This window comes from Passer domesticus, chromosome 8, assembly GCF_036417665.1.
Source record: "Passer domesticus isolate bPasDom1 chromosome 8, bPasDom1.hap1, whole genome shotgun sequence".
Taxonomy (NCBI): Eukaryota; Metazoa; Chordata; class Aves; order Passeriformes; family Passeridae; genus Passer; species Passer domesticus.
In genome coordinates this window covers 32,810,782-32,823,637 of record NC_087481.1, presented here as the reverse complement: position 1 = coordinate 32,823,637, position 12,856 = coordinate 32,810,782, and the positions used below count along the sequence as shown (strand labels likewise).

General features: G+C 39.3%; 1 long non-coding RNA gene across 1 annotated transcript in view; it reads left to right on the top strand.

The window, feature by feature from the left end:
- LOC135306401 (uncharacterized) overlaps nt 1–11,809 on the top strand; it is a 58,242-nt gene extending 46,433 nt beyond the window's left edge. The window contains exon 5 of the long non-coding RNA XR_010367217.1: nt 9,667–11,809. This is a non-coding gene — a long non-coding RNA (uncharacterized LOC135306401). The remainder of the gene's footprint in view (nt 1–9,666) is intronic.
- The last annotated feature ends 1,047 nt before the right edge of the window (nt 11,810–12,856 follow it).

The following is a 12,856-nucleotide window of genomic DNA, read 5'->3' as shown; positions in this document are numbered from 1 at the left end:
TCCACAATGTTTATTTATTGGTGAATACATGCAGTGGGTAACTGGGACTACTGTCCTATGTGGCCACACAAATATTCTTTTGATTCTGGGTGAGTCTCTGCTGAACAGGCAGTCATAAGTCAAGTGAGGGAAGGGTCTGACTGCTCCTTAGTGTAGGCTGATCTTTGATGTTGCAGATTTGCTGTCTTCCTATTCTTTGCTTTTCTTCCCCTAGGATTTTACAGCTTTTCATGTTTTCAGTGTTTTCCTCTTGAATCCCTGAGCTTTAAGTAACCCCATCTCAGCAAATACTGTTGAGCCTATTGTTTTGCTTTTCTTAGCCTGTGTGGCTTTGGCTCATAGGTTTTTTCACACCTTAACAGCATTTTTCTCTAAAACTCTGCCACGGTGGCAATCGGGCTGTGTAAAACCAGGCTGGGGTGCCAAAGTCCTCAGCCACAGGGCACAAAGGGCTGTACTTCAACCCAACTCACACCAGCTGCCCCAATGACATAAGGAGCTGCAGAATAAAGCACAAAGGAACATGGGTAAGACAAGTACAACGTGCTGTAGTGCAGTAACATTTTCAGGAAATTCCTTTTGTAAGCTACTGAGCTGGCATTTAGCAAATGCCCAGAATCTGGTCTGAGAGGGCATAGCCCTCCTGCAGCTCCTGTGCTTCTTAATGTCAAGAAATGGAGATGTTTGACAGGGACTGAGTGGTTTCCTAATGGGCAAGTGTCTCAAAATTGATGTTCTGGCAAATTCCAAGCTGGTCAGTTCCACTCTATTTTTAAAGTTCACCTAAAATATGGGTTACTGTATTTTTAAAATTTAATTAAGACTTCAATTTAGAAATCATGATAATGCAACCTTTGTCTTGTTATCTTTCATTTCCTGTTTTCTTTTCATCAACAGACAAGTGCTTGTGGATATGAGGAAAAACCCTGAAAACTCTTCCTATCTTTTATGCATGCTTCAATGCACAAGTGCTCTGCGTGAGAGTGTGTCCTCTGTGGAGTGCCTGTGTATATTTGATTTGCCACTTCCCCTTGTGGAGGTGGCAGCACATTGGGCCTTATTCGTTATAGGAAGTTTATTACTTTTTGTGAAGTGTCTCGAGACTTTGCAGACTAAAGAGTGTGTTGAGATAAAGATTATTTATTATTCATCATTCCAAATACATTTGTTCCTACAATCTGAGGCTGGGAACAGTGTGTGATAAGAGACAGCTGCATAGCTAGGACTCTTCCTGAAAGCATGCAAATTATTTTTCAGATTTGAAAAGAGGTGATGGGCCCAAGGAAACACTTTTCCTTTTCCCAGCTGTATCAGATGGGTCAATGAAAGCTATTACTTTTCCCCATAAAACACAGAACAGGGAGATTCCCAATCTGCTGATGAAATCATATTGTAGCTAACAGAACAAACACACAAAAAGGATGTAAAAATGTCACAAAAATCACCTAGTCTCAGATTTGAACCTTTTGTATGAAGAAGGCATCCTGCAAAGTGAGGTATCCCTTATCCCTGTTTGCCCATCTTCTCCAAGTAAAATTGCTTAAGGCAGCAAGAGGAAATTCAGCTCAAGAAATAAAAGCAAAGCCAGCCTTCCTGCAGAAACTAAACGCTTTGTGAAAGCACACAGAGCAGAGTGAGGACTGAATGTCCGTGACTGAAATGACTGTGACAAGACAATCTCTCCGTATGTCAGATGGATAAAATAACAACCAACTCCACTGTGGAAATTCAATTGAAACTCACTCGTATCAAGCCTGTGGGCTTTCTCAGAGAATGGAAATTAAGATTGGAGTAACCCTTCTCCACCTGTTCAAATGCACCCCAGTTCTCCATTCTTCCTCAATAAGGAGACAGGAAGGATTAAACATCTCCTCTTACTTTTGGATCCAGTTTGGAATTGTTGAGTATTTCACAGGAAGCAATTTTAGGAGGACAATGTCTTTAACTTGGGCTAACATCACCTGAGCACCCGTGACATTTCAGACTGAAAGAAGGACAGAGTTCCACAGAGCAAGCCACTTTTACTGTAACCACTGCAGTCACTTCTAAGGACTTTGACACAAAAATATTTTATTCCATCTTATATTTGGGCAGTTAAGAGGAGCCTCCATGGAAGGGGAAAGCCAATTTTTCTTTTTCCTGATAACACTTTGGTAGTCAATTCCATTTAGGATGAATTCCAAAGGATTGTTTTCCTCCCTTTCATACTATTCAGGATAGAGAAGTGTTACAATGGCCATCTGAAAGGGCTGATATTTATATTAAGGACAACCATAAATTTCAACAGTGGTTTGCCTCTGAAACCTGCAGGTGACTTTCCAACTTACAGACATAAGACAAAAGAGATCCTGTTCTCTACCTTGCTGTGCTCAGTAGTGTACAGCAGTTTGGTGGAGTCCATTTTCAATGAATGCCCCACGGAGAAACAAAACCTGAAATGTTCCCATGAAGAAGATTCTGCTCAATTTCAGGTCTGCTAAACTGAGGACGGCCTGCTAAACTGCTGCCATAGGTGTGGAATCCATATGGAATATTCCTCAAATACCAACACTTACCCTTTCAGAGTTAGCAGGCATCAAGTCAATGGTCCAGAGTCAGTGGAGTCCACTCCACTAAAAATTCACAATTTGTAAACACCAGGCTACCAGATTCATCTTCAAGCATCTAGATACCTTTAAAAAATATCCTATTTATTCCTTCTCTGATTCAACTCTCCTCTCTCTTTCTCTCTGTGTTACATCTAAGAGATTTGTACAGAACAGATCATAGCAGAGGGTCTAATCTCCGATGAGGAATTTAAGTAGCATTGTACTTAATTATTTTTAATATCGCTTTCTTTCACTTAACATATTCCTTTTCTTTTTCTTTTCTCAAGAGTGATCAGCTATTTTTAAAGGTATTAACTAGCTTATTTCCAGCTTAGAGTCCCTACGTGCACAGGATTCTGCTCTGCAAGACATTCTCACACAGTAGACATTCTGACATAAAATCTTAAAATCCTTGATTTGGGGAACAGCCTTTGCCATTTCTCTACCTGCTGCCCAAGATAGGAGCAGTGACTGTCTATGATTCCTGAATGCTGTTTCAAATGATTAATTCATGCCTTACACTCAAGAACACACAAAATATCATGATGAACTTTTGCAAACAGGAAAACAATATCTCCAGGTATTTGTGTTCAAGGTTTGATTTATATAAATGACATTTTGCATGTAAATATGCAGCCACTCATTTCACTGCCTGCCAAGAGGCATTTCAGCTAAACCCAATGATGCTCCTCTTCATCTAAAATGTCATGTTCTCATATGCACCTACTGCAAAGGTTATCACACACATCTGAAAGTAAACAAATTATCTGGCAAATTAAGCCTCACCAAATTTTTGTCTTTTCTTCCTGGTTAAAATAACTTCTATCAAGGAATATGAGTCCCCAGACAAGCATCCATCAATTCTGAGCACCTGACTTAAGATGATATGAAAATACTAATTGCCTTCCATTCACCCCAAATGGAGCTGAGTCCCAGCTCCAGGGGGATTGAACAGATGTGCTCAGAGAATACCAAGCCCTGGGCCTGCAGGCAGTCCTGTCTGTAAAGCTTCCCTGGAGTTTTATGAATAACCAAGGCCTTACTTTCTGTCTTTCCCAAATCTGGACTTGCACTCAGAGCCCTGCACGAGGAGATCCTTTATAACAGGAGATTGCACTGGCTCAGTGTGTGTTGAGATCTGTGTTTCTTCGGAAAAGCAGGAGTGGCAAACATCACAGAGCATCTCTTATTTTTCTCCTTTTGGAGTTCAAAAGGCTTTCAGGCTTCTGATCTACAACTAGATGATCTGATCTGCTACTTCAGTACATATTTACTGAGTATCTCTGATGTGTCTATTGTCTGCTCTGCAGCTACTGCAGCACAGCTTTCCCAGGCCCTGGGATGCCTCCTCAGAACTGAGGCTGCAGCAGAAGCACCTCAGGCACTCCTGGTGATACTGCCTATATCTACCTATATATTTGGCATGTTATAGATGGTTCTGGAAAGATAAATCTGGATTGTGATGATTACATGGGCCTCACCCTCCTGCTGCAGGATGCTATAGTCACTGCCTCTGTTGCTGGGCAAAATTCATTCCTGTCCTGCCATAGAAAATTCTCCAAATTTCAGTTACTGTTTTCACCTTTTTTTCCCCTTTATATTCTTTTCCTTCCTGTACTATTTTTAAGTAATCAAAGTCCGAATTATTGATCCCTTCTCTAGCAAAACAACCCTGTGCTCTGCATTTTATCACAGGTGCAGGAAAGCTGCTGCCATGGAACTGCTCTCCTGCAGCGTGACATTGCCTGCAGCTCAGAAGTCACCTTTGTTTCCTCTCCTAGATTGTTGAATGAGAAGCCCCAGTGAGGCCTGCCTCATTTTAGTCTCTCTCATGTCAGATACAATAATATGTGTGCATGTTGTTTTGTGGTGTTGAAATAAAAAAAAAATAAAAATAAATCATGGCTTTCCAATTACATGGCCAAATTTTCAGTTGAGATGTCTCAGATAGGATTTCTTTTTCCTATTCACAAAAACACGCTATACACAATGAGGCAAAGAAAAAAAGGACTGGAGTCTGTCTGAGGAAATTTAATTTTTTTTCACTTTTAAACCTAGCAGGAAAAAAGGACTAAAATTCAGGTCTTGTTTCTTTTCTTTTCACTTTCATGCATGTTGAACCTTCTATTAAAAAACAATACAACAAAGAAGATCAAAATGAAACATAAAGAGGAAATGTTCTTTCATTTTCAATCACAACAAAATTGATGGTATTTTTCACTGCAAGAGCTAAATTCCTCCTACTTCAGACTGAAGGAATTTTTTTCCAAACTCAAATGGCACATATATATGTATCTCCCATAAATTAGGGGAGCCTACAGAGATTGTTATTGTTCAAATGGTGTTACTTTATTTTTCCAGTGAGATGGCTATCTGTTGGTCTCCTGCTGTCCTTCAGCCCCACGTGTGAGCTAAGTACCAAGTTTATTTTCTCTCAGATGTTTCCCACTAAGGCAAGTTCTCAGTGCTAGGAGAGGCAGCCTGTTTGAGTACCAACAAAAGGAAAACAGCCTTCATGTTTTAGCATACAGGAACATAAGCATCTAATTGCTTAAAAAGCTGAAGGTTTGCTCTCGAGCATGGATCCAAACCTCACACAAACACGAGGCCCACACACTTGTCCAGCAATGTTCCCAGAGGGGTCTGTGACGATCTGCAACAGAGGATGAATCAAATGTTAAGGCACCAGAAGAATCAGTCGCTCACCTTTATAATTCATCCTTTAACCAAAGCTTTGTTTTAAATATTAATTTTCTTTTCTTCCAGTCCTTATTCAATTTTTCTCCCATTCCACCTGAGTTTTCAAACTCAGTTTTATCTGCAGAAATGAGAAGTCTGTAATCATCTAAGTTCTGTACTTGTACCTGGAGGTTAGTCAGTCTCCAGGCCTGAAACAGAAGTAGAGTTCTAAGTAAGTGTCTCTGTCCTGTAGTTGTAAGATAAGGCTGCCCTTTACATGGGATGCCAAATTATTGCTCCTTGAGCAAGAGCCAACATCCCAGGAAGAGCTCAGCCTGTGCCAAATCACCACTTGTGCTTGTTACTTACTCTGTGGTGATAACCTCTGGCTTAAAACCACATTTGTGGCACTCAGCTGTAGAAGAGATGATGGGCTAAATTGCTTCCTGAGTGGCACTCACAAATAAATATTTGAACTGATCAAACAAAAAACAAGACTCTGAAGCAACAGCAAAACCAGCAATTAGTTGAAATTTGTCATTGAAAACATAAATTTTTTTGAGGCTGAAAATAGTTCAGCTACAACATTTTGCCAAAAGCCAAAGCACACCACATGATCTGTTTTCCAGGATTCAGCAAAGAAGATAAAACAGAGGAGACCATGGAACCAGCACTGCATCCATTTCATCCCTGAGTCTGTGGTTTTGCCTTGGTTCCAGATGCCATCAGGACAGTGACAGCGCTTCAGCCTCCTGACAGCGTGGTGTGAAAGAGCTGCTGAGGAGCTGTGGTGCTACACAGACACCAAAGCCCCACCTGGAGGCACCCCCTCAGTAGTTTCAGCTTCATACTATGGAACACACCCTACCTTAAGAATGGGGGCAGGGAGCAAAACTGCACTTGCAGGACTTTTTGATCACCACCACTAATAGAACAGGGATGTCTTTTTTTGTAAAAAGAGCTGTGTTAAAAGAAACAGAGGTCTGGACAACATAAAAATCCCACAAAATGCTTTCTGTTGTATATACACATCCTCTCTGGAGGTGATTTTATGCTCTAAGCCCATTCATCTTTTAAGCTTCCAGCAGCAATGAGAAATAGACAGAACTTTTTCACAGATGTCATTAAGATCATCCACATGAAACTGCCATTTTGGTGCTAAAATCCACATGTTTTGTTTTATGCAGTTTCAGGTGGGTCATGCGCTTATGAGGCTGGGCCCCAGACTGGATTTTAAGTGCAGGTCCTTTAAATTGCTACCTCATGCCAGGTCTTCCAGGCAAGTAGGAAGAAAGAATTTTGGGAAAGTTACAAATCCAGGAAAAGAACTTTCCAGTTCTTTTCCTGGATTTGTAACTTTCCCAAAATTCTCCAGGGGAGACTCAGATTACCCAGCATAGGCTGCCTTCTCTTTAAGGATCTCTGCATGGCTGTCCATATCCCCTAGGGGAATATAAATGCAAACCCACTGCCTGCCAATGCCTTCCAATACCCACGACCTTGGAATTAAACTTTAGCAATATTCAATTATATTGCATCAAGTAATATGTACAGAAAACCTTTTCACAGGTGAAACATTCTTAGAATCATTTAGTAAGTCAAGCTACCTTTTATTTTAACAACATAGTTAGTATTTTTCACATAATATTTAGGTGTGAAATCATTAGCATGAATAATTCAGCTATGCTTTTTTACCTTTTTTTTCCTATTCACACTCTCCATTAACAAAGAAAACCTGGTGAGCAGAGTGCTGCAAGAACAGTAAATGCATGAGTCGAAAAAATAAAATATATATGCTGAAGCGTTTCTAAGAGTGATTTATTATCCATGAAGTACAATATAATTACAGCATCTGTTGATTATAACTTTGTTATTATACTTTCTTTGACCTATTTGTTAAAAACTGCCTGAATGTAATGTGTTTCTTGTACAAAGCAAATCTGTTTGAACAGAAAATAGCACTGCTGACATTATTATGAGAGGGCAAAGAAAATAATGCAAAATGAATTTACTAAGAGTTTAGGGAGTACCAAAATTATCACTGCATCCATTAAACTCAGCATTTAAATCAATTTGCTTTATTCTTCCACCAGATTCCTGCCTCATTTCCTGCCCTTGACCTTTCTTCTCATGACCTACACTCACCCTATTTAATACATTTTTTTACATCTTTCTCATACATTGTGTGACCTCAGTGCCTTATTTGCTGCACCACTCTGATTCTCTGTGGATGAAAAACTTACTAATGCCCTCAAAGTCATTTATTAGTAGTTGGTTGGGTTTTTTATTTGCTGTTTTTCTCTTTTTAGGTCGCAATATTTCAAGTTCACTTGTCAAACTACAGGGATATTACATTTCCCAATTAAGCAGGTTTAAATTACTTGTATTACAGATTAACCTGTGAGCTTTCTCCCCAGAATCTTCCTGATAACTGACAGAAGAGTTTTTCTTGGTATTCATAAAACTTATGCAAAATACGATGCTACAATGTGGCAAAGCCATAAGCTACTGCTAACAGGTTCCCATAAGTGTTAAGAAACTAGCACTTCTGGGATTGGAGGTTCAATTAAATCAATAATCTCCAGTTAGGAAAAACTGGCCTTGGCATTTGTAATGTCCTGGGTTTTTTTGTAGTATTGACTATTCCATCCATCTTCGAAATATATTTCAAAGAAATTACACAATTTGAAAACCAGCTGATTTGATCAAATGGCCAAGTCCTTATATTCCTATGAGTCACTCTGCAGGGAAAGTGATCTTTTTTCAATATATTTTTGTCTTTAGGAAACATTAACATTTAACTATATTTATGTGAACATGGAAATTAAACCTTTCTCATTATTTCATGTTGATTTTTAGAAAAGCTACAGCTGGGCTTTTCCTTTCATAACTGATTACCAGCTGATTTTTGGCTCAAACGTCAGAAAAAAAATCCCCATTATTTGTTTAGCTAATTTAATTGAGTTGCACTGAACATGCTTTTGAAAAGACAACTGTGAAGCCAATATTACAATAATGTTAGTTGGTGGAAACTAATTAATTCTAATTTTTATGTTAATTAATGGGAGTAACTTTATTAGGGGAAAGGGACATTGAAGTGTAGATTAAAGAAAAAAAAAATTGAAACCCTGATAAAATGAAATGAGATTAAAATCAAATGAGCCTTAGGGTGGCTAAACATGTGGGAGAATAGCATCAGCTCTGTTTAGAGCAACTGTTGTAGCAAGGGAATAAAGTGCAGTGACTCCAATGATTTCAGAAGGCTGAACAATTGCCTTATTAAGCTATAAATTGCTTTATTAAGCTTTATTATACTATATTATCCTAAAACTATACTATACTATACACTATATGAAAAAACCCTTCACTCTCTCCAGGCAGTCCAATACACAGGTGAATCCAATTGGTCAATGAATCAAAACAACCATCACCAGAGTCCAATTAACAAATCACTTTTGGTAAACAATCTCCATAACACATTCCACCTGTGCCAAACAACAGGGGCAGCAAGTGGAGATAAGAATGGTTTTCTCTTTTTTCTCTGAGCTTTCTCGCTGTCTTCCCCAGGAGAAATCTTGGGAAGGTTGTGCCTGCTGCTCTCCATGAAGAGAGTTGTGGCCACAAGCAGCTATTTTCTTCTTTTAAAGAAAATAGGAAAATTAGGAAGGATAATTTTGTAGGGGTTTATGGTAACTGTTGCCCTTAAAACATTCAAGGTCCATACAGAGCCACTACTTGTCCAGCTGGCAGTGGGGGCAGGATTATTAACTTACTTTGTGTTTCACAGAGGCTTTGCTGGGCACAGCACAAGGGTACTGGACTCTATTCACCCACGTGAACAACAAACAAAGGGCTTTAACTGTTGGTTTATGATTGTGCTAGGAAGGAATACGTCTGGTCTATTTTTACCAGCTTTGTGTCAGAGAAAATGATGTCTTCTTTTCAAGGCTTTTCAAAATGGAAAGACCTTAAGAATGTACTTCACTTTATCAGCTTGCAGTGCTCATGCAAACAGAAATGAGACAGAGAAGAACAGGAAGGTCAAACTTGCATAAACACACTGTTGCATATGCTGACTGCCAGGAGAAAGAGCAGTGTGCAGCTGAACTGAATGCATTATGCAGAGAAGACAGAAGATGCTACTCTGGCAAAGTCAAATTTCTCTTTTATGCAAGCTCCTACAGGATAAAGCTTAGAACTACTATTTCCTTTTAGTAATGTAGGAAGTATAAACTAAAATGGATTTTTATGAATCTGGCATGATGTTTTTAATGACAAAGGCAAAAGGAGCTTTTGAATGTCTTTGTTTCAAAGTACATCCTTTATATTTTTCTGTTTCCATCAGAAAAAGCTAAATTTCCTAGCACCATCTTTCTAATAAAACTCTATCTCTTTTCAGGAACCCCACTTGCTGCTGCAGAGAGGCATCCGCCAGAAGCTGCCCTCCTTATCTTGAATTTCATATGTAATGAGTAGCTAAATCTGACACCAAATTATTTTAGGAAGAAAATTCAAAGTCAAGCCATTTCCTTTGAAAAAGCCATTTGAAACCTTTGGGGAACAGATATGGAAACACAATTTAAAACTCATTTCCCCACACAAGTGATTGGGATTAATTTCAATAAATCCAGTGTTTACTATGCACAGAACATCTCCTCCTCCCTCACCACAAGCCCTGGACACTTTGGACTACTCTTTCATTTGTTGCTTCCTCTAAAATACTGCTTGTGTAATTCAGATTTGTTTTTATCTGCAAGAAAATGCCTCTTCAGTTACTGAGCCTAAGCCTGCTGCAGCTGAGGGAGAAGTGCCTGGCCTGGGCTGAGCTGCAGGGAAGCAGCACTGCAGTCCCAGCCCAAGCCATGCCAGGGATGTGTGACCCCGGCTCCGCTCACGGGCACCTCAGTGACAATCCTCAAGGACTACGGGAGAGGCTGTGCTGTCTGGCACTAGCTCTATTGGAAAGCACTGCTTGCATTTGTAATGCAAAGCAGACATGATTTCAGAACCTGATCTCTTTGACAACAAAGGCTGTAGAAGATTAGAAATACTTAGATTTGCACTTCATTAAAAAATGTATTTCCCTCTGTAAAAGGAATTGGTTTTCTTAACTCATTTGCCTTGCTTCTCTCTTGAGTGTATATTTCCATTTGTGCCTTTAGTGTATTCTGGTAGTTCTAAGAACTGTGGATGTTTTTTTTTCCCACCAATTAGCTCATCTGGGACTATTTTATTAAAGTCTTTTTGGCATTTAAAATATGTAGATGACAACATTAATCCGATTAAAGTGTAGGTAAAGTTGATAATACAAAATGTAAAAAAGCAATGCAAGGTACAATTACTAACATAATTATTTTCATTATCAATACAATTATATTTTTCAGTTGTTGCTTGCTTAACATTTTTATTTTTTATCCATTTGTTTCATTAGCTCTAATATACTGCTGTGAGAGGCAGTTCTCTGCTTCTTCAAGCAGTATGAAGGTAGAAGTGGACAGAACTACTCACAGAGGGATAAAAGTCTTTTATCTCTCTCTGTCTGGCTGATCTCCAGTGAAGTCAACTCAGCCAGCAGGACCATTCATTTTCCTAGGGGGATGAGCAATTGGGGTCTCAGTTTATTTTCCAGTCCTGAATGGTTTCACTGAAAAATCATGACAATCTATAGGCTTGTAGGTAGTATCAGGAAAAAGAGCCAAAAAATACCATTTCATTCCTGGAAGAGTCCCAGGAATTATTTTAAAGGCCCACTCTATTCTGTTTCACTGGCAGGCTACCACCAGTGGCATTTCATCAGTACAACAGAGCAGCTCTTGCACCTGGGCATGATGGGCAGCAAAATAAGTCAATGCCATAAGAACTGCAAAGTGAAAATGGTGCAGAAAATGATGAGGAAATGATTTAAGACAGGAATTCAGAGTGAGTAGGTAGGTTTAATTTTAATGGGAAAGAAAGGAGGAAGCTCATGAGTGGTTTACATAGCTTAATTCTCATGTGATACTGTTCTCCAAATTGGGCTGTGTCTGATGGCACTTCCCTTTTTGTCCATTCTAAAGGAGTGATCACAGAGAGACTGTGAACTGGTGAAGTCTGAATTGAAGGAAAATGCTGGCTTTGAAGCCCACAAGTGCACACGAGTTCCCACACCTACACTAAACTACAGTTGGGACTAATCAGTGGATGATGTTTTTTCCTCTGGGATTTTCATGTTGCTTTGCAGCCAGCACTCACTTGAACTAATGAAAGCAGATGCTTCCAAACCTAAATCTATATCCCTAAGGGTAGCAATTCAAAGTTGAACTTTTTGATGTAAATTAAGGAAGACTTAATTCAAAAGGCTTCTATATGTAAAATGTTTCATCCACATCTAACCCTGGGATTTCTTGATTTCTCCATTAAAAGAGCAGGTTAAGAAATTAGAATTCTGTTCTTAGTAACACCGTGTCAGTACAATGTGTTTTGTGATATCATTTTCATTCTGTGTATTTGGTTTGATCATCTGTCAAATGAGTCTGTAAAAATAAATTAATTTTTGGCTTTTATTAGTTTCTACAAAATCCTTCAAAGTTTCCACAAATTCATGTTTATGTGTGCGTGATTCTTTGTCTTGCTTTGGAAAAGTGTCTCCTAAACTGCACGAGGCTGCAGTTTGTGAAATGCCCGGAGAGGCAGCTCTGTCAGTTGAAATTAGTATGAATTGTGCATGAAGCACGTATTTTCCTCACAGACATGATCTCAGCATCAATGAATAAAAAATATTTGTGCAGCCTCTCCCAATGGGAAGCCAGTGAATGAAAAATGAGAGCCACTCTTAATCTGTATGATACCTTAAAAAAGCACAGAGGAACAAATTCGGTCTTTCAGACACAATTAAGGGTTGCAGAGCTACCCTTAAAGAAAACCAGTGTGCAGCTGTCATTCAAAAACTCAGCTCCCAGGCTACCTGAACCAAAGGCTGAGGTACAACACAGCATTAGAGAAGCAATGGAGAAGAAGACAGCAATCAGAAAGGTTAATTCTTTAAATGAGCAGCAAATCCCCATTAATTATTAAAATGATGACCATACAGAAGAGCAGATTAATGTACAGTTCTGAAACATGATTCCTGATCCAGATTCAGTGCTAACCATGTGTGCTGGATAAAACCTTGGAGCCTTATTTTTGCATTGATTATTAAAGATTGTATTAATTCCTCTAATGCCTGGGAAGCAACTGTGACTGAGTTCTCCCACTTATCCTAAAACAGTTGGCAGGATCTAAAGTTGAATCCTGACAAGACTAGAGTAAGAACACTATTGGGAGGCTTTTTAATCCCCTTTCTGGCACACAGGACAGTTCCTGGCCTCTGCATGCTGCCAGTGTTGTACTCCTTGATTCTGCCCTTCTGAGCAAAGGAGCATGGTCCATGATTCACACGTACTTTCTGAGCTTGGGAGCCCCACTCACCTTGTCCCAGGTACTCCACAAAATGTATGGAATGGCCATGGATATAACACATCCTGAGTGAATTATGAGATGCTGTTAAACAACACTTTAGTTCTGTAACTTGGGAGGTGAAAGGTGTCTAATTAGTAAGAAACAGAACAGAA